General features: G+C 41.1%; 1 long non-coding RNA gene across 1 annotated transcript in view; it reads right to left on the reverse strand.

The window, feature by feature from the left end:
- Positions 1-1,648: 1,648 nt before the first annotated feature.
- LOC114484701 (uncharacterized) overlaps positions 1,649-21,803 on the reverse strand; it is a 106,022-nt gene continuing 85,867 nt past the window's right edge. The window contains exons 3-4 of the long non-coding RNA XR_003677883.1: positions 5,383-5,556; positions 1,649-1,720 (exon numbers count right to left, since the gene is read on the reverse strand). This is a non-coding gene — a long non-coding RNA (uncharacterized lncRNA). The remainder of the gene's footprint in view (positions 1,721-5,382; positions 5,557-21,803) is intronic.

Consider the following 21,803-nt stretch of genomic DNA (forward strand, 5'->3'; position numbering starts at 1 on the left):
GGGAACATGTGTATATGTATAACTGATTCACTTTGTTGTAAAGCAGAAACTAACACACCATTGTAAAGCAGTTATACTCCAATAAAGATGTTAAAAAAATAAAAAAAAATAAAAACACCCTCCACCCCACCAAAAAAAAAAAACCAAAACAAAAAGAACACACCTTGAACCAGGAAGTCTGATGTTGTAAGAGGGCTCATAAGCAGATTTAAAAACCTGAGTTTACAACTGAACTAGGAAAGAAAAGTTCCAACATTGTAATCCAAATGACCATAAAGGAAAATCTCCTAGACCGTCACCTCTCAGCGGGTGGCGTCAGCCACGGCCCTGTAAACACTCAGCCCTGAGTAGCGAGGCAAAGCGCCCAGCGAAGGCCCCCCACCCCTGCTTAGAGCCGCCTTGGCAAGAGTAAAGCAGAAACTAACACACCATTGTAAAGCAGTTATACTCCAATAAAGATGTTAAAAAAATAAAAAAAAATAAAAAAAAATAAAAACACCCTCCACCCCACCAAAAAAAATACCAAAACAAAAAGAACACACCTTGAACCAGGAAGTCTGATGTTGTAAGAGGGCTCATAAGCAGATTTAAAAACCTGAGTTTACAACTGAACTAGGAAAGAAAAGTTCCAACATTGTAATCCAAATGACCATAAAGGAAAATCTCCTAGACCGTCACCTCTCAGCGGGTGGCGTCAGCCACGGCCCTGTAAACACTCAGCCCTGAGTAGCGAGGCAAAGCGCCCAGCGAAGGCCCCCCACCCCTGCTTAGAGCCGCCTTGGCAAGACTGGACCCAGAAGGAACACGCACACCCCCCTTAGCCCTGGGGACCACGGCAGGTCTGCTCAAATACAATACAATACAATCCCACGAACCATGATGTTTCAAAATCGTCAGAAAGACTTTCAAGACTCTCTTGGTTGCCATCAACAGAAGAAACTCACCTCCCGCCCACATTCTTGCCTAGTTCACACCCTCATGTATTCGGGTCTCTGCTCAAATATCTCTTTGCAGAAAGGCCTCCCTATTCCAAATAACCACCTCCCTCTTCACTCTATCCGCTTGCTCTGACTGGCTTTTTTTCTTCATAGCACTTGTCCCAATAGGACATTGTCATATACATATATATATATAAAATGAAGCTTACAGTCTAGTGGGGGAAACAGCTAATTCACAATTCACACAGACAGACAGATGGCTGTCTGTCCACTAGACTGTAAGTTCTATGAGGGCACAGAGGGCTTTTATCTTTTCTGTTCACATCCACAGCCTCAGCCGTTGAGCAGTGCTTGGTATACAGTAGGAGCTCTGTAAATATTTGAAAAATAAAGTGAAGAGGAGAATCGATTTCTAAATCCAAACCACAGCAAAAGGGAGGAATAATAGAACTAGGGACTCGAATACCCTCAGGGCTCCCTTGGTTCGGCTGCCACTCAATCTGGTGTCCCTTCACTCTCTCAACGATCCGCATCATGCGTGACTTTGACGCTCCAGCTTACCTTATCACAACTCCACAGCCGAGGGCAAAGGGTTTCTCTCTCTCAGCTCCAGGTCGCAGCGCCCCAGGGAAGTGTTCACATTGGCTTGCCTTCCACAGACGTCCAGAGTGGCCCGGACAAAGCCACAGAGCATCTCATGTCTCACTCTCCGATCCTGCTTGCTCTATCGACTTTGGAGCTGTTACCCCAGTTGTAATCCGGTTTTGCCTGGGCAAAGAGAGCTGGGGGTGCCCCCAGGGCAGCCCTTGACCAATGACTGACAGTCCAGGAGGAGCAACTCCAGCGATGGGGACAGCTCTGAGGTGTGACCTCCACTGTCCGCGGAGCTCCCTCAGGACTGAGCCCAAGTTACCCTCCGTGGGCTTGCTGGCTACTGCACTCTTGCCTGGCCTCCTTCCTTCCCATGCCCCCTTCCCACTCGCCTGCTTGGGAACGCCTACTAATAAATCACTTCACGTGAATTCTCCTTTCGGGGTTTACATCTGGGACACCCAACAAGCTCGTCTGGGCCTTTAGCTCTCTACCGATTTGCCGTATGTTTTTTGGAGAGAAAATCTTTCCATAGATTCCTGTCTCCCCTTCACACACGTGTATTACAGAAATGTTTACTTACTTGCTTTTAATATGTTCCTGCCCTTAGAGATCTTTCTCCTTTTCCCTGTTTTAACTTGGGATCCTTTCACTGTTTCTCAGATCTGCTAATTTTCCCACTTTGCTTATGACTGATGATGGCTTGTCTAGCCAACCTAGCTCAATGTGTTAAAGAAACACTCCTGGTATTTTCCCCTCTTATTTTCCATATCTTTCTTCTCTATCTCTTCTATATTAGGTTCTTGCTCAAGATATCTCAAGGTCATGTTTGACTTCACCTTAATTTAACAGTCGATCATTATTAACCATACCACCTTTTCCTAATTTACATCTCTGAAAAGAGGCAATGCAATGAAACCATCAGAACACCTGATGGGTGTCTTTCTTAACTATTTTCTGAAACATTATTTAATTCACTTCAATTCAGTGAAACTGAGTAATTATTATCAGATAAATTTATATATACACCATTATGGAAAATAATAAAACAAGTCCTGAGTATCTATGATTCAAGCTCAACTGAGATAAACATTGAAATCAGAGGCTACAAGTTTCAAATAGGAGGATATGAAAAAACATGGGGAGAAAGGTTAAGACGTGACACAAGCATTTTTGACAGTTCGAAACACTGGATTAACCATTACCCTTTGCTTAGACAGATAAAGGAGAAGATAAGCAAATATTTACCTACAAGTTTTCACAACATTTAAGCTAAATCTTTACTTCTATATATGGTCATTATAAAGTTGACTTTCTAAGGCTGTTTACTGAAAAGGGGCAAAGAGCATTTCTATAATCTTGCAAGGTTAGTTTTAGTAACTCTAAAGACTGTTGACTTGTAACCCTGAGACTATGAATGTTTATGACAGGAAACTACATGTTAGAATGTTTGGGGTAGAAAATTGTGCTTGTTTGCTTAAGCTTGTAAGCTATGTTTGTCCTAGGAGGTTGATTTTACTCACCAACTCTTTGATAATTGATCTGCCATTTTTGACCTCACTGATCCAGCTCTAATTAACTCAACAAGTAAAAGAATGTGCAGATTAGTTTGGAATTAAGGACATTGCTGAAGGCATTTCTTGGGAAAAGTAATTTTACCAACAAAATAAATAAGCGACTAGCAGAGCGCTCTGTAAAAGCCCCAAATCGGAAACTATGCAAATACTGCCTGATGATGGTTGGATAAATATACTGTGGTATGTTTACACAATGGAATACTATACAGAAATGAGAATGAACACATTACAATTAGACTCAACATCGTTGTGCTGGATCTCATAAACAAAATGTTGAGTGAAAGAAACCAGACGCAGAAGAGTACATATTGTATGTTTCCATTCATTTAAAGTAAAAAACAGGCAAAACTAATTTATAGTGGCGGGATAGTGCTTATCTTGGGGCAATAATGCCTGAAAGGGGGCATGATGAGGGTGTTCTGGGTAGCTGATGCTGCTCTATTTCTTGAGTTACAGGTTTATTGGAGTAGTTTTCTCAATGCTATCCTTCACTACATGTTTTTAAAAACCTCATGCAATATGGAATCTCTATTTTCTGTTTTTAAATTTAAGTATAGTTGATTTACAATATTGTATTAGTTTCAGGTGTATGGAAAAGTGATTCAGTTATGGCTACATGTACATATTCCTTTTCATATTCTTTTCCATTATGGTTTATTACAGGGTATTGAATCTAGTTCCTTGTGCTATACAGTTAGGACCTCGTTGTTTATCTATTTTATATATAGTAGCTTGTATGGAATCTCTATTTTCAATGGCACTTTATCTGTTTCCCAAAAGAATTTGATTAGTCTTTCAGATCCAGGAAGGATGCTAGACACTGGGAACACTGAGGTGAGAGACAGACTCTGCAATCAAAGATCTCGAGGTATGATGAGGGAGAGGCTCTGACATTGGGTCAGATGTAAGCAGAGGTTTCTTCAGTGGTACAGAGGTGAGTACCTGTCTCAGTCTGGAGATGGGAGGGATCGTGGAAGGCTTCCAGTAAGAGGTGATGCTTGAGTCATGTCTTAAAGATCATATAAGCATTAGCCAGACAGAGAAGGGAGCAAAGAAGGATCTCAGAGGGAGGAAATCTCAATGGGCCAATCATAAGAGAACATGCCCATAATTGGATGTGGCATGAGTGCAGCATACAAATAAGGTAGAAAAGAGGTAAGCAAGGGCCTGATCCAGAAGGAAACTGCTCATGAGCTAAGGGAGTTTGGACTTTATTCTGGGATCAATAGGAAGTCATTGAAAGGTTTTAAGCAGGGGAATGCTGTGATTGTTGTGATCCTATTGGTATTTTTTTTTCAGCTTTACCAAGGTATAACTGATGGATAAAATTGTAATATATTTAAAGTGTACAATGTGACTTGATATTTGTATACTATGTATATATTGTGAAAGAGTATTCACAATCAAGTTAATTAACACATCCATCACCTCACATATCTGCCTTTTTTTTTTTTGGCTGAGAACACTTCAGATCTCTCTTAACAAATTTCAATATATGCTTCAAAGTTGCTATGAGATCTTAAACGTTCCCTCCACACACACAAAAAGATAATTACGTGACATGGTAGAGATGTTAGCTAACATTTTGGTGGTAATCATATTGCAATATATAAATGTGTCAAATCAACACGTTGTACACCTTAAACTTACACAATGTTATATGTCAATTATATCTCAATTTTAAAAACTATACAATATAGTATTATCAACTATAGTTACCATGCTATACATTAGATACTCAGACTTTATTCATCTTACAGCTGAAAGTTTGTACCCTTTTACCAACCTTATACATGGATTTTTTTCAATAGTAAATACAGTACTGCATGATCTGTGGTTGGGGTTGGTGGAATCTGCAGATGCAGAACTGTGGATATGGAGGGCTGACTATGGGACTTGAGCATCCTCAGATTTCGGTATCTGTGCTGGGTCCTGGAACCAATCCCCTGTGGATACCGAGGGACGACTGTATGGCATTTATTATGTTGAGGTACATTCCATCTATACCTAATTTGTTGAGGGTTTTCATCATGAAAGGATGTTGAGTTTTGTCAAATGCTTTTCCTGCATCTATTGAGAGAATCATATGATTTTTATCCTTCATTTTGTTAATGTGGTGTATCACATTTACTAACTTGTATGTGTTGAACCATCCTTGCATGCCAGGAGTAAATCTCACTTGATTATGGTGTATGATCCTTTTAATGTACTGCTGAATTCAGTTTCCTAATGTTTTGCTGAGGATTTTTACATCAATGTTCATCAACGATATTTACCTGTAATTTTCTTTCCTTGTGTTGTCTTTTTCCGGCTTTGGTATCGGGGTAATGCTGGCCTGGTAAAACGAGTTTGGAAGTGTTCCATCCTCTTTGATTTCCTATTGATATTTTTAAATGGCCATTCTGGCTGCCGTGGGGACCTGGTGGGTTCTCCTAGGTGGGTGGGTGAACCTGAGCAGATACAACAATAACAACAACAACAAACATCTAAACAAGAATAAAAACACAAGATCTGGGATGTAACAGGGTGGGGAGGTGAGGCAGGGAAAGATTGGAAACAATTACTCAGCGTCTTCTTTGATAGGAAAACACAGCTCCTGGTCCCTATCACAAATATTAGCAGTCCAAATAAGCCCACTGGTGGCCACTCAATACTACAGTGTTGCAACAGTCCTTTTGCTTTGCCTTAAACCAATAATCATTTACTCAAATATATCCATGGGAACTTTTATCGCACAATTCTCCCATAGATACATCCAAAAATCCTGGCCATCAGAACTGTGAATAGTTTTAGTCATCTCCAGATTTTGCCCATGAACCTGTGATTTAGTAAAGAGATGCTTCAACCACCTCAGGAATCAGCAGAAGCATGTCATTAAGTATTTGTCCACCCTCCCATTCAGTGGGTAAAGTGTTACCACACTAAGCCTGGGTTGTGAGTCTAGGAGGCTTGGAATCAGTGTAATTCTTTGTTCCAACAATACTTAGCAAGATGTTATCTGTCAATGAATATCTAGGTGAAGATGATTCCTGCTTTAAATACGAGAAGAGAGGCAGAATAGGGAACAACTTCTTACACAAAGGCTATGCTAGAATTTAGAGTCGTGTGCTCTCATCATCACATTTGTCAAAGGTTATTATTTATTTATTTATTTATTTTTACAGTGCAACAAAGTCTAACCCACAGGGTTTTAGCTAGGCACAATAAAACAAAACAGAGATTATGGTTTTGAAATCCAAGGCAAATGATGTTTTGACTTGAATGCTTTTCCTTACTTCTACCGACAGAAAAGTTTGCTGAAAAATTAGAGGGGAAAGAAGCATTCCCTAGGTGTTAAAGTAGGAAAAATACAGCCCTTCTAAGATGCTTTGTTCCTCCCAAACCCCGACACTCCATATGCTTTATAGACTAAGAACTTCTGCCCATTTTTAGTACACCAAAAAGCTAAATCTGCATGGAGAAGTGTGGCATGAGTCAACGTCTTTTGGTTAAGGAGAAGATACCCCATGAAGTCATTTTAAACCAAGCTTTGGATGTAGTCAATGTTTAGTATGCAGAATGAAAAAAAATCCATGACTTAGAAAAACTGATGCACAGAGTGGAATTTTAGAGCTAGATATTTATTGACAGATAACAACTTGCTAAGTACCGTTGGAGCAAAGAACTAGACTGAGTCCAAGCCTCCAGGATTCACAACCCAGGCTTGGTGGTTTAAAACTTCACCCACTGAGGGGCCCTTCCCTGGTTGCGCAGTGGTTAAGAATCCACCTGCCAATGCAGGGGACATGGGTTCGAGCCCTGATCCGGGAAGATCCCACATGCCGCGGAGCAACTAAGCCTGTGCGCCACAACTACTGAGCCTGCACTCTAGGGCCTGCGAGCCACAGCTACTGAGCCCACGTGCTGCAACTACTGAAGCCTGGGCGCCTAGAGCCCGTGCTCCGCAACAAGAGAAGCCACCGCAATGAGAAGCCCGTGCACCACAACGAAGAGGAGTCCCCACTCGCCGCAACTAGAGAAAGCCCGCGCGCAGCAACGAAGACCCAACGCAGCCTAAAATAAATAAATAAATAAAAATAACAGTAAAGTAAAATTTAAAAAAAACAAAAACTTCACCCACTGAACTGGAGGGTGGGCAAGTACTTGATGACTTTGACATTAGGATGTAACCTTCTCCCACCTGCTTCTCTGCGCTATGTGTGCCCAAGCTGGATGTATCAGGTCAAACTAGGAGTTAGAACTTAAATTGGTATAATCCCATTAGCAAAGTGTTAACTATGTAACTAGAATTTCAACATCTGTGCCATTGTTTTGCCTTTCCCAAACTCAGTTTTTGAATTAGTTAATCCTTGCAAAATGGAATAATATTTAATGTTTTGAAGTCTTTAAAGATGATGCTGAAGCTTTAAACTTGACATTTTCTACAATCTTAGTTGCAACACATTTTCTTATTGATCATTAAAAAGTAAAGGCATTGGGCTTCCCTGGTGGCACAGTGGTTGAGAGTCCGCCTGCCGATGCGGGGGACACGGGTTCGTGCCCCGGTCCGGGAGGATCCCACGTGCCGCGGAGCGGCTGGGCCCGTGAGCCGTGGCCGCTGAGCCTGCGCGTCCGGAGCCTGTGCTCCGCAACGGGAGAGGCCACAACAGTGAGAGGCCCGCGTACCGCAAAAACAAACAAACAAAGAAAAGTAAAGGCATCAATGATCCGAAGTCGCTGAGCAAATGATGTCTCCTATAGTATGTACAGGGGCTAGAATGCAGGATTGTGCCACGTGGTGCATAGGTGGCACAAGAAATGTAAAGTATCCCAGACTTCCCAACACTCAAGTGAACACAAAAATTCTTCATGAATTAAGTTCAGGCTCCTGGGCTCACAGATCCATGCAAGGCAGCAATAGCTCTATTGTTTGCTGGTTGGCTTGGCACGTGCATAAGCTAGGGAGTAGGCCTGCTTCGGGAGGAGTTAAGGTGGGGATGCTTCATTCTCTTCTTCCGGCAGCAAGCCATGGTTTATCATCCCATTTTAACAAATAGGGTTTAAAAAATGGAAGGAATCCCAGTTTTTATAAGTAACAGAGGGGACTTTTTTCCCACCAGGATTAAGGGTGTGCAAAGGGCAACAGGCAGTGATTTTCTGGGCACTTAAAGAAGCCTAGGGAACAGCTTAAGCTGGAATCATAACTTTGGAGCCAAAAGATGGTGGTTCAGGACAGAGGAAGACTGGTTCAGGGCAGAGGAAAACTGTAGGCATAAAAGGAGGGTATAGGTGGGGTGTGTGTGGAGGGTACACTACAGATGGGGAAACTGTAAGAATCGGAGGTATTTACAAGACTGGGGGTGAGGGGATTTGTTTCCTTAGACAACTTGCAGATTTAATATTCATGATATCGTTGTCTGTTAATTAATTCTCTCTCTCTAGCTCTGAGCTGAGGAGGCATTTTCTACGAGCTGGGTACCTGCCTGAAGAAAGTGAAGCATAAGCTGGATTCCTTGTCCCACAAATGTAACCCAGACCTTTGGTGCCAGAGGATCATTGAAGCCAAGGGTTACACTGGCAAGCAGTCTCAGCCCTTGAGTTCTGAATTTCAATTCTTTTTTTCAAAACAGATGCACTCTTTCTAAAAGTTATTTGCTCCAGCTTTACTATTTGACCTAAATCAATCTTTCGGCGATCTCAGTCATGCTTTTTGTCTATATAACAGACTTAATGGCTCATCTTGAAGAGATTCAGACTGGATGAATAATTGCCTTGAAAAAACCAGAAGCAGTGACTCATCATTCTAAAAAATCCATACTGCTTGGCATTTACAGCACTCCTACTCTGTTTCATAGGAGACGAAAAAAGAATTTGCTGTTTGTGCCCTCTGAAGAATGAATCCTCTTCCCATCCCTGGAAGACAAGGTGCATTATCAATGGAGCAGGTCACTTCAGACAAAACCTCCAGTCCTTTCAAGGATGTTGGGAGCAGGAAGTACCCATCACTACAGGCTTGAGGTCTTGGGCCCACAAGAATCTGTACCTTTGGGTGTGATGCCAGGGATCCAGAAATGGCTCTGGTGAGAGTGCCACGGTTAGAATTCGTGGCTTTTACTTTCCGCTCCTCACCATTGGCTTGTCCTCAGGCTCTTCCCAGAAACCAGAGAGATTAGCAGAATTTAAAAAGCAAGAGAAAAGGCAAAGAGATTAGAACTTGGGTTTTGAAGGGATCCACTGGGGACACACTGCCCCAACCAGGGCGGGCAGGCATAAGGGCTTTTCCATACCTAAGTCGTGGTAGAGAAAGGTCAAGGGAGAAGAAGAAAAGAGATAGACCTTGTGTGGCAGAAATCGACTGGCTATTCAACAAACCCTCATCTCTTCCCCCTGGCCCTTTACTGGACTACATTTCCCAGCCTCCCCTGTGATTAGGTCGTGCCACATGACTGAGTTCTGGCCAATGCAATATGGGTAGAAAAGCCACATATGCCACTTCCAGGCCTGGGCCGTTTAACTCCTCCTGTGCAAGCAACCTCTCTTACTCTCTCTCCCTCTATCTCACCCCTCCCTACCATCTGCTGATTGAATTGATGCTTGGAGTAATCTTGGAAGCCATGTTTTAAAGATTTTAGATTCTTCTTCTGCCTGAGGTCCCAAGTACTGAGAGAACACAGAGGCCCCTAACCCCAGCTCCCTGCACCAACTGTACTTTTTATGATTAAGAAATAAACTTGCTTTGTTAAACCACCAAGATTATAGGGTTTACCTAGTATAACAGCTAGCTTTAACTTAACTAGTAATGGAATTCAACCTAATAGAAGAGACATTTTTATATGGCTATCAAAATTATTATTCGCATCTACTTGATGACCTGTTTAGACTTTTTTTCTAGTTTTCCACTATGATAACATAGTTTTAAAGACTTAGTCCTTCTGACTCCCCAGAAGGAAGGGATTTCAGACACATGCTAGGCCCAAAGCCTAAGCACCTGGAGACTGGGCAGAGTTCCTTTGAGCACACAGACATGCCAGAAAGAAAGACAAAAGGTGACCCCATTTCTCCCAATTACAGAAATGCAGGAAGAAAGGGTGGTTAACTCCTTAAATTTTTTAAAAATTTGATTCCCAACTGCAACAGCCTGTATTTGGAAAGTTTGAAAAACGTATATTTTTAAAAAGTTTTTAAAACCCTACCTAATTAGAAACATATGACCTGACTGATCTCCAAAATTAGGCCAATATTTAGCACTGAGGTTTTGTATTGAATTCCCAGAGACTTTTTGGTATATGGTGTATTTCTCTGTTTCTTGTCATCAATTACAAGCTGGGTACTGCTGTTCTAAATTGTCATATTCAGAATCATTCATCTGTCCTGCTTCAGAGTGCCAGCATGTTGAAGCCAGCCCATAAGAACTGCATCAGAAGCTATCCAAGGCATCTGCAGCACCTTTGGAACTTCTCAAGGCCACCTACATTGGTCAATCCATCTTCATGGTTTTCCTGGCTTCTTGACCACTTTTTAATTTCTCAGTTCCCACTTTCCACCTAGCCCTCTTGGGTCAGTCATCTAATATTGTACATGTAATATTGTACTGGCCTCTGGCATGATCCTAAAACAATGCTCAGTTGTCAACCAATGTTCAACTGTCAAAGAACATGGGCTGGCCAGTAGGGATATTTCCATGTGGTCACAGCAGGACATGTGGCAGCAATGCTGGTTGCCATGAGCTCAAAGAGCATGGTCAGGTGGTGCTACTACAGGCACATTTCAGTGTAAAGGACACTAGTCATTCACAGATACACCCAAGTCTCAATTTTAGCCACTAACTTTATCTAATGACTATCACCAGCCTTTTACCAAAGCTATTACAGAGGAGCAGAGCCATACTTTGAGTTTCCTGTGCTATGCCCTTCAGTGCCTTACTGTAGCAGATGCTATCGGTGCCCTGCCCATATCTCCTTGGTAATACTGCTGTTTACTGTGGGCTACTTACCGTGAACACCTGTGACTCTCTGCCTGAGTGCAAGTTTTATGGTTGTAAAACATGCTCAGTCTGCAGTGCTGAGGAGCTAATGCCCCCAGAAATAGCCTTCAACCAACAACTAATGGGGGAATTGGTAGATAAGTGCCCCAGCTTCCTTAACCCTCAGGTGGAATAATTCTGAGGCATATTCTACACCATCTCCTAGAGTTTCCCCATAGGATTGCGTTCCGGTTGCCCACGTTGGTGACTGGATTGCTAACACACCACTAATTGGCTTTCTTCCCTTCTCTATCTCACTTCCCCACACCCCTACTGATGCTTTCTGGGATTGCCTTCCATATAAACCACATGCAACCAAATCCTTGTCTTAGGTCTGCTGAACAGAAGTAACCAAGCTAAGAAAGCTACTGTCCTCTGATTGTAAAATGAAGCATAGAAGTGACCCCTAAAAGGTTAGCAAAGAAAGGAAGAAGCAATGAAAGAGGTCTATATATTCCACGGAACAAACAATGGAGCTCCTTGATAGTGATAATTTATTATCCTCGACTTGTGCTGTTCAATATGGTAGCCATTAGCCATATGTGGCCATTGAGCACTGAAATATGGCTAGAGCAACTGAGGAAATAAATTTTAGATTTTACTGAATTTTAATTAGTTTAAATTTAACTAGCCACACATGGCTAGTGCCTACTGGATTAGACAGTAAAAGTTATGGAACACTTCCATCACTGCAGAAAGTTTTATTGGGCAGCACTGGTGTGGAGTAAGGGAAGGAAATATTTTTCTGTGAAAGGCCAGATAGTAAATATTTCAGACTTTGTGGGCCATATGACCTCTGATACAACTACTCAACTCTGCTTTTGTAGTGTGAAAGTAGCCACGGACAACATGTAAGTGAACAAGCAGGGCTGTGTCCCAATAATACTTTATGAACACTGAAATTTGAATTTCATATAATTTTCTCATGGCACAAAAGATATTATTCTTCTTTTGATTTTTCCCCAACCATTTGAAAGAGTAGCTGATGGCACTGTACAAAAACAGGTGGTGGGACATTGTTTGCTGGCCCTTATTCTAGACTATCATCATTGTTAACTGTTACTGAGGGAAATATTATTAAGATGCCCCAATAACACAATGCAGATCGTGACATCATTGACCAAAGCGTCAAATGAGCTGATCACCCTAAACTAAATCAACCTTTGAAGACAAAAACTTAGTTCAGAGGGAGGATTACTGTCAACTGAAGAAGGTGAGAAGAATTTTTTTCTGACGTTTATAAGGTTCCTTCCCTGGTGGTCACTGAGAATCATTAGGGCTGCTTTTAAGAAAATCATCGAAGCCCAGGATGTTCCTGTATCCCTCCCCTGGCCCATTTTGCTCCTCACAACAGCACTTTTCTCACACAGAGGAACTCAGTGGTGTTCTCTAACCTTTTAATTCCTATTCGTTTGCCCTGTCTGCTACATTTCTTTCTCTACCTCCTGCCACAAAGATCAATACTTAGGTCTGGCAAAGATTCACTCAAAGCTTTCAAATGGCTCCCAGCATGATAAAAGGTTGGTTTTCAAAAACACAGTGTTCTCAGAATATGAGCCCATCAAAATAGCTAATTTAATCTTGAGACACCAGGAATTAAAGAAGTGTTATCTATACGACACAGACAATTCTTCATTTTTGAGAAGCTGTTTCAGAGCCAGCTCAAAACAAAATGGGGAGGTGATGGGAGTGGGAGTGTTTCCAGCTGGACAATTTAATACCACAGTCCTCCACTGTAACTCAACGGAGAATTGGCCACGTCAAGCTAAAGGATCAAAAATGAGGTCCCTGGCAGGGATCAATAAAGCAGTAGGGGAGAACTGTTTCTGGAAAAGACTGAGCTTTCTGCTCAATCAGCTCTCAAGAGCTCCCAGAAGAAATGACGGGCACTGACATTTTGTCAGCTGTGCCAACAGGGCCCAGACACCCAGCTGGTGCCTATGATGGTAGCTCTCGCCTGAGGGTCAAAGGTCTCAAGGCTTAGAGAAGCAGGGTTTTTTTTTTTTTTTTTGCTTCCTTTTAAAAAAATGATGCATGGTGTTTCAGCAAAAAAAACAAAAAAAAATTGTGAAAGTAATATCCTCTTCTGCCAGGGTTTAAAACAGCCACTGAAAGCTCTTTGTAATCGATAATACAGATCTAATTATGGGGCCTATATTAAACAGGTAGGAGTTATGTTAACTTTACAACTTCCTTGTGGGAAGAACAAGCAGAAATTGACCATATGTGTTTTGATATCTCTCATACTGAATGCACAGACGACAGCAGGAGAAATACATAGCACATGTAGAGGACTTGACCCATCATTATGCTATCATTCAACTCTCACAACCATACTCTGTTTCTTTTAGAGGTGGGGAAAAGAGCCTCGGAGAGGTCGATTTGGCCAAGCCTCTCGATGAATGGATGGTGGAGTCAAGCTGCAATCCAAGTGTTACTCCTGATTCCAAAGCCAGCCCTGGCCTGCTCTTCCACGCTGGGGAGAGAGTCTATTGTGCACAGTGGTGCAGAATGGGCCTAACCTTGGTTCATGTGCTGGTGAAAGGCCATGGGCAGACCTAGAAAGCCCGACTTGGGTGCTCCCCAGTTAGACCCTCAAAATGTGATGGAGAATCCAAAAACAAATGAAATTGTTTTCTTTGAAGCCCTTACCAAGGCCAGATGCCCAGAGTGACTGCTCTGTTAGCTGTCAGCCAATCAGTTTACTCCATAAATGTGCAAAGGAGATTCCCTATTTCCAGAATATCTTCAGGTTTTCCCTCCCCCTCTCTCCAGCCTTTTATAAATCCTGTTTTGGCCTTCTTTAATTCAGTCTACCAACTGATTCTCTCACATGTAAGGAAACAACTTGCATACAAAAGAATTAAATACCTCTGAGTTATTCTTTGATGTAGGTAAACCATGCCAGTGGCAGCAGGACTGCACATCCTCTAGAATGAGGTAGCGTTTAAGATTTTTTGTATCAAGCACGTACCTTCTTTTTAAAAATTAAACTTGTCATTTTGAGATAAACGTAGACTCACATGCATTGTAAGAAACAATAGAGATTTCCCCTGTGCCCTTTACCTAGTTCCCCCAGTGGTACCATCTTGCAAACCTATAGTACAATTGTATTGCTTTTTTTTAAAAAAAATTGTTTGTTTTTTTAAAAATTCAGCTTTACTGAGGTATAATCAACACATAACATTATAAGATATTTAAAGTATATATCATGGTGATTTGATGTATGAATCCATTGTGGAAGGATTCCCTACATCTAGTTAATTAACACATTCATGACCTCACACATTTATCTTTTTTTCTATTTTTGTTGAGAATATTTAAGTTCTACTCTCTTAGTGAATTACAATTAGAAAATACAGTGTTATCAACTATAGTCACCATGTTTTACATTAGATCCTCAGACCTTATTCATCTTATAGCTGACAGTTTGTACCCTTTGACCTTCGGCCAACCTCTCCCTATTTCCCCCACCCTCCAGCCCCTGGCAGCCACTTTTCTGTGTTTCTATGAGTTTGATTTTCTGTTTGTTTGCTTGTTTTAGATTGCATGTATAAGTGATGCCATGCGGTATCTGTCTTTCTCTTTCTGGCTTATGTCACTTAGCATAAGGCCCTCAAGGTCCATCCATGTTGTCGCAAATGGGAAGATTTCCTTCCTTTTGTATTAATTTTATAGTAAATGAAAAATTGTTTCATTGCTAAGGGGAGAAAAGAGACAAGGGGCAGCTGGGGACGAATGCAAAGTCACAGCAATGGATCTGTTTATTAATTTAAGGGTGGGTGAGAGTTGAGTAAGTTAAAATGATGACAGGAAGTAATGGGAGACAAGAGAGGAGACTGAATCCCCTAGGCCAACTCGCTGTGCTCTCCCAGGGTTTCCTGCCACTGTGTATTCAGCATATGCTCTGCTCAAATGGCAGAGAAGAGAGTGAGTATTTTATTTCATTCCTGTTTGAGGAAAGAGAGACTTCCTGATTGGGGCCCTGAAAATGGATTCTCCAAATGGACAGAAACACAGATGGCTAATACTTCTGGTATGTGCCCTCACCATCTCTCTTCTCTGTCCCCCTCCCTTGACATTCAGGCTCATGGGTGAGTTCATTTAGCCACATCATGCCCAAATGGGTGACACATGGCAGACCAACTTTATGCCACTGAGCTGTTCACTACTCCCAGTTGTCTTCGAAATTATAGCTCAAAAAAAGAAAAAAAAAAGTACAGGCCCACTTTCTGTAATTTCCTTTTCTCCTTCGTCTTCACACAGAATATTTCATTAACTTCCTTTATCATTGTGATATAAGTGCAACCAAGGATAATGCAGCAATTTTGATCTCAATTTGCAAAGAAGACATGCTTCAGTGTTTCATTTGCTCATCTTTAGTCCTTAACGCAAGAAAACATTTTAAAAGACCATAATGAATAACGCTTTACTTTCAGATGGTACTTTAACAATTACTCATCTCTTATAGCATTTTCTTGTTTACAGGCATGTAAATATCCCCTCTGGGTATACAAATGTGCTGAATAAATATTCCCTCTCATAGGAGGGTCATACTGGATAAGAGGCACTCAGGAAGCTTTATTCTGATCTATTTTTGTGGATTTATTCTACATATTCTACATTCATTTTAATGTGACAATTCCCCTGTGGTTTAAAATAGGATATGCTTATTCTTCTTAGAATTGAGGGACACTAAAATAAATTTGACTTAAATAGTTCCACCTGAAAAAAAATGCACCAAGATATCCAGGGATAGTGCCATAGAAACGAAATTTTGAAGCAAATCATATTGCATACCTTTTTCTTCTAAAATTCAATACAGATGAAATATAGAAGACTTCAGGGCATTCAACCCTGGGCTCTGGACACACCACCCTTGCTTGATAATTAGGAGTGCAAGAACCTACCTCTCTCTCTTCACCCCTCATCCCATTTTGCTTTTCCCCAGTTCAGGCATGTGGTCACCCACAGCATTGGGGGTGGTGGGAGGTACAATGAAATTTTGGTTTGGGGGTGGTAGAGGAGAAGCATCTTAATTCACAGTATCCTATGAACAACTCTGATATGAATTCCCAAATTAAGGCTTCGAATACCCTCTTCTTAACCATGGTCTGGAGCTTGTAGACAAATGGAAGGGAAGTAAGGAGAAAATCAATGTATCAGTTAGGACTACGTTGGTCTGTATGTAATAGTAACTTTTTCGAATGTACGGAAAATCAGAATTCTAGAAGTGGCAGTACAAGATGCCACCAGGGACACAGGTTACTTTCATCTTTCTATTCTGCCATCTTTGGGCTATGGCTATCATCTCAAAGGTTGCAAGATGGCTACTCCACCAGCACATCATGCCCACATCCCAGAGAGGAAGAAAAAGGGTGAAGGGAAAGACACTGAGTTTGCCCCTTTGTAGTGTCCCCCTTTCTATCAGGAGAGCGATTGCTCTTGGGGAAGCCTCACCCATTTGACATCTGCTCACATTTCACTGGACAAAAATGGATCACATGGACACTAGCTGTAAAGGAGTCTGGGGACACAGTGCAGCCTTGAACAATAACAGGCTCCTGTCAGTAGAAATCATGAATGAGTTGGTAGCCATCAGTATCAGTAGAATAAGCAGGGAGAATGGATGCACAGCCATCAGTATGTATCCTGTGAAAAAGTTAAGACAATATCTGTCTTTATGTCCACAAATTTGGAGGGGCAAAAGAACACTTGGACTCTTCCTCTACAACTCTTGGGAGACACGCAGAGCAGCATAACGCACAGCATCTAGAATTAAGGCTTTAGATTCTGGAACTTTTTTTTTTTTTTGGCCACGCCGTGCAGCTTGCAGGATTTAGTTCCCCAACCAGGGATTGAACCTGGGCCCCTGGCAGTGAAAGCCCAGAATCCTAACCACTGGACCTCCAGGGAATTATTCTCTGGAACATGTGTATTTGAATGTTAGCTTTACCTGTTATCAACTATGACTTTGAATGGATCACTTTGCTTTTGTTTTGTCAAGACTACATTTCTCACGTCTACATGAGAGGGCTATTTAAAGATTAAATAGAATCATGTTTTCAAAAATCCCTTTCCCCCATTCCCCTACATTAGAAATCCCAGCACACAGACCCCCGCAGGCACACTCTCATGATTTCAAAGAGGAGAAGAAAATGATCAGCCGCCCATAAGCAAGAGAAGACTTAGATAAAGCGAAGTAACTCACCCTTTAGGTCACATTCTCATGTAGTATGAAGTCAACTACATAATGAGACATAATGAAGGGACCACAGCATCTACCCCACAGCGTCTCATCTCTGTGTGTCGCGATGCCATGCAGAACATGTTTAGCTGAAGATGAGAAATGTGCTGAACCCCAAATGGGCCCAGCTACTCTAAAGTCCAGAACTTTCAGCAAATAATACACACCTTCATTTCTAACAAAACTGCTTCTAACAAATATTATGACATAATATAGTGCCCAACTTAAGAGAACAAACATCCCCCATCAGCTTCCATGCAGTTTTTGAGAATCACAACGAATGGAAAGAGGAATGTTGTCCAGGGAAACAAAAAAGTTAACATGAGCTTTGAAATGCCCCCAGGGCTTTTATCCCCAGCAACATGTTCTGTACTCAAATATACGGGCAACCTTACTTCTCTGCTTAGGTAGATATAATTTCACCATTTCTAAATTCCTGATATTTTTATATTTTAATTAAAGTAATCTTATTCTACATCACATTTCAGGAGATGGTTCGCTATGCATTTTAAGGAACAAACATTCTTTGACGGTATCATTGTTAAAAGATTAAAATAGATTGGTAATTTTGAATAGTCTTAGCAAAGGCTCCCATGCCTAAGGAGTTGTGTCTCTGGGTCGTGAACTCCACAACCCCTCCACAGTAAAGAACAATTATGCCAGAGCAGCTATTTGCTGTCATGGAAGTGTCGTATAGTATGTGTTCTGTGTGCCTCTCACGCCAATGAGTCACACTGTGTTTAAGGGTTGGATCACACTTTAAGAGTCGTATTGGTTATTTTAAATGCATCCAGGGCAGGATCTGAAAACTGTATCAAGGAGGCTGTAACTAATGGGAAACATGATCACTGTCTTCAGATATTTAAATGACTCTCAGACTCAAACGAATACAGTTTTATTCTATATGGCTTCAAAGGTCAGAAGTAAGAGCGCTGAATACAAGTTACCCAGGGAGGGCATTCAGTTCAGAGTGAGAAAGAACTGTTCCAGCAAGGAAATGAGCAGCCTCGTAAGAATTGAGTTCCTGTGTATTAAATATCTATCTGGGGTGTGGTGATCATCTGTCAGAGATATTGCATTAGGTGGGAGGATAGATTAGATTAACCTAAAACATTTCTTCCAACCCTCAACTGATTCTAACACTCATAGTGCTTGGTGATTCTGACTTTCCAAATTCAGAAAGAAAACATCTCTAAATCTGACATAGGAGCCACAGTGATCTTCCTTTGTTTCCAGTGTACTTTAGGCTTTGAGGATTTTGGAGGATTGTTGTTAGGGTTATCATATTCTAGTGGTATAAATAAGTTCTCTTACAGAAGTACCCAGAGCCCTTTAAGAAGGGCTATTCTGTATTGGTGAGTTTTTGGTAAGTACTCCTGTTTATCATGTGATCCATGGACATCAAGGTCAAAGCCACAGTTCCAAAGGCATGCCTATCAAAGCACAAAGCATTTCTTCCATCCACTGTTTACTTTTCCACGCCCACTTTTCTGTCTACTATCCTGTGCTCTGAAGAGGGAGGGCATGAGGCTCCTCACCTACCAGGGTTTCCAAATCTTACCCTTTGGCGCATAGCTCCCTGTCACAGATGTACCAGCATTTCCTTCTGATCTATAACTTGACCTACAATGGGCCAGGAAGGACTGGATGCAATAGAAGCTAGAGGCTGTCAGCTCAGAATGCAGACTGTTGCCTCACTCTCTCTTCTCCTCCAGGCTCAAAATGTTTTTGCAGAAACAGAGAGGAAACATATTTTCAGTAACATTAACATAGAATGCCAAGCATGACATGCATTATACATGCATTTATTCCACGTGAATATATGAAATCAACACAGTATAAAGGCATCAGTAACCTTGTCTCCTGCCACCAAAGAAGTGAAGGAGAGTAAAAATCTGTTAGTGGTTTGAGCCAGATCAATACTGAACTCTCAGGCAGGAAACTGTGGTGCTCTCACAAAGAAAGCTCCTCAGACATCGCCCTCACCAGACTTGGAGCCAGACATCCTGACAGAGGCTAACATAATGGCTCATAAGCGGCAAGCGGCTCCTTAAATTGCAGCCTAAATTCTCCCACAGTATCTCCAACTCAAAAGTCTCCTTGCAAAGGAAGCCCAAGATGAAAGAGCACTAAATATTTCCAAACAAGTTTTAAATCTCCTGAATTGGGTGAATTACATCCCAGGGAACTAAGAGAGCATGCAAATGAGGTGACAGAATCATTATTTCTTTGTGGGAACTGGCAATATAAAAAGTCACAGAAAACGGAGACAGGGAAGTAGAATTCCCATTTTCAAAGGGGGGAAGAAGAGAGCTTTCACATAGTATGGCTGGGTGAACTTGATATTGATTTGCAGAAACGTTCTAGAACATATTAAAAGCATAATTTACACGTACTTAGAAAATGATGTCGTAGTCTCTAGGACCCAGCAGGGGTTCATGAAGAATGATACTAATTTAATTTTTTCTTTAATCAAATTATTAGATGATTATGATAATCCAGTGAATGCAATGAGCAAAATTATTTTTTAAAGGATCATCTTTTTTTTTTTTTTTTTTTTTTTTTGTCTGTGCTGTGGGGCTCGTGGGATCTTAGTTCCCCGACCAGGGATTGAACAGGGGCCCTCGGCAGTGAGAGTGCGGAGTCCTAACCACTGGAAAGCCCAGGAATTCCCAGGATCATCTTTATTGAGGTGTAATTTACAAAAAATAAACTGCACCCCTTTAAAGTGCGTAGTCTGATGAATTTTGACAAATGTGTACACCCATGTAGCCATCACCATGATCAAGATACAGAACATTCCATCACCCCCAAAAGTTCCTCTGTGTCCCTTTGCGGTCAAACCCCTTCTAATTCCTGGTGCCAGGCAAACACTAATCTGTTTTTTGTTACTATAGATTAGTTTCAATTTTCTAGAATTTCATATAAATGTAAACATATAGTATATAAATTTTTGTGTCAGGCTTCTGTCACTCACTGTATTGTTTTTGAAATTTATCCATGCTGTTGGATGTTACTTTTATTGCAAGTCATATTCCATTGTGTAGCTATACCACATTTTGTTTATCTATTCACCTGTTGATGAACATTTGGGGTTGTTTTTCATTTTGAGGTATTATGAATAAAGCTGTATGAACATTCATGTACAAATTTTGTACAGATGTATGTTTTAATTTCCCTTAGTAAGCAATGATCTCAATGCCAGAGACATTCAACAGGTCTTATATGCAACTGTGAACAAGATGAAGATGTGTGAGCCAAGTGCAAGAATTGTATATACAATATATATATACATAATGTATATCACATAATAAAGTAACTTTGTCAATGACTATACTTAGCAAGTGTTAATTAATGGATCAATGCCAGCATGACAAGTGGTTCCTGTTATGGCACGGGACTCAGTCCTTAGTGTTCTTATATCTGGTATTCTTATCATGACTTGCAGGGCCAGGATCATCATATTTTTGTATCAGTGAAGCTAGAAAGATAGCTAATCAATAGCAGATCCAGGATCCAAAAAACTTATAATAATTAAGTAATGATTTTAAACAACTAAAATCAAATTTGACAGGGAAAAGTGGGAGGTATCAGGTATGAGTACCGAGAAACAACTGTTCACGTTCAAGGTGAAGGGAATATGACTCAGGAGCATATGTGTAAAAAACCTCAAGTTTTCAGTGGCTAACAGCTTCAATGTCAGTTGACAGTCATACCACCAAAGAAACCAAGTTGACTTGGTACTACATTAGTAAGTGTAATATCTGAATGAAAAAAGTAGTATTTATTCTATACCCTGTTTTTGTCAGAGCATATGTAGAGTATTGGGCAGAATTCTGAAACAACACAAACTGAGGTACATACAGAGGAAAGGGGCCAAGATGATAATTATTCAGGACTGTGTTGTATAAAGACAGGTTGAAAGAACTGAAGATTTATTTTTGTCTTGGTTAAAAGGACTTACGGTGGGGGGAGGGTATGGTTATAACAGTCTTTGAAAATCTGAAGAACTGGGACTTTGCTGGTGGTCCAGTGGCTAAGACTCCGTTCTCCCAATGCAGGGGACCAGGGTTCGAGCCCTGGTCAGGGAACTAGATCCCATATGCCACAAGGAAGGTCCCACACGCTGCAACGAAAGATCCTGCATGCTGCAACTAAGACCCGGTTCAGCCAAATAAATAAATAAGTATTAAAAAAAAATCTGAAGAACCATTCTGTGTAAAAGGAATCAGACTCATTGTATGGTTCTGAGGGCTAGAAACATGGTTTGGGAGAAGCTAAACCATGTCTTCTTCTATTCCGTAGAAGACATACGGAATAACACTCCAACTATTAGACTGGTCCAAAGATAAATGTTTTTTCCTCAGGAGATACTGAATTATTGGTCACTGGAGGTATTCAAACACGAATCCACTGACCTGGAATGTTGCCTCACCTGTATAAAGGGC

The sequence above is a fragment of the Physeter macrocephalus genome, chromosome 21, assembly GCF_002837175.3.
Source record: "Physeter macrocephalus isolate SW-GA chromosome 21, ASM283717v5, whole genome shotgun sequence".
Taxonomy (NCBI): domain Eukaryota; kingdom Metazoa; phylum Chordata; class Mammalia; order Artiodactyla; family Physeteridae; genus Physeter; species Physeter macrocephalus.